Here is a 977-nt window from a genome sequence, read left to right as displayed (position 1 = left end):
GGATACGGACCCGGAAGTGTAGAATATTTTAGTTTAGACGGGCAGCATGGTCAGCACAGGATTGGAGGGCCGAAGGGCCTGTTCTTGTGCTGTACTTTTCTTTGTTCTTTATCAGCCTCCCGTTCAATAACCCTGAGTCGAAACTCCTCAAATCGCAGACACTTACTGCAGATGTGCTTCTCCTGGCTAACACCAGTATCTACGAGCTTCTGTGTACTGCGGCCTTGACACATTACCTCGCCTGCCATACTCATGGGGCTGGATTCTACTCTGTCGGGATTCTCTGTTTCGCCGGCAGCGCACCCATTCCTGGGGATTTCCCAACGGCTGGAGCTATCCACAATGGGAAATCCCATTGGCCAACTGGCGGGACGGAGAATCCCTCTGCCGCAGGGGCACAGAATTCCCAACGGCTGGAGCTATCCACAATGGGAAATCCCATTGGCTAACTGGCGGGAAGGAGAATCCCTCTGCCGCAGGGGCACATAATTCCCAACAGGGGCACAGAATTCCCAACGGCTGGAGCTATCCAAAATGGGAAATCCCATTGGCCAACTGGCGGGACAGAGAATCCCTCTGCCGTAGGGCCACAGAATTCCCAACGGCTGGAGCTATCCACAATGGGAAATCCCATTGGCTAACTGGCGGGACGGAGAATCCCTCTGCCGCAGGGGCACAGAATTCAGGTGGCAGTCTTTCATTGGTTAGATTCTTCAATTACTTTGTTTTGTCTACATTTATTAAACTTCTTACAAACTGCAGGACAATTTTACACCATTGGACAATAGACCTTGACAACTTACCTTCCGTGTGTTCATTAACAGCTCACCTCCATCTCTGCAAAATCCAATTCCAACAGGGTGGCAAACTTAAAAATAGGAGTACCTCCTTCCCCTCCTCTGAACTTCCTCTTCTCACTAAACTTCCACACTATGTATGAAGTTGCAATCAGTGCAACATATGGAAACAGAGACCGA

Source organism: Scyliorhinus canicula, unplaced genomic scaffold, assembly GCF_902713615.1.
Source record: "Scyliorhinus canicula unplaced genomic scaffold, sScyCan1.1, whole genome shotgun sequence".
NCBI lineage: Eukaryota > Metazoa > Chordata > Chondrichthyes > Carcharhiniformes > Scyliorhinidae > Scyliorhinus > Scyliorhinus canicula.
The sequence above is the reverse complement of the archived record's forward strand: the minus strand, read 5'-3'. Positions refer to the sequence as shown.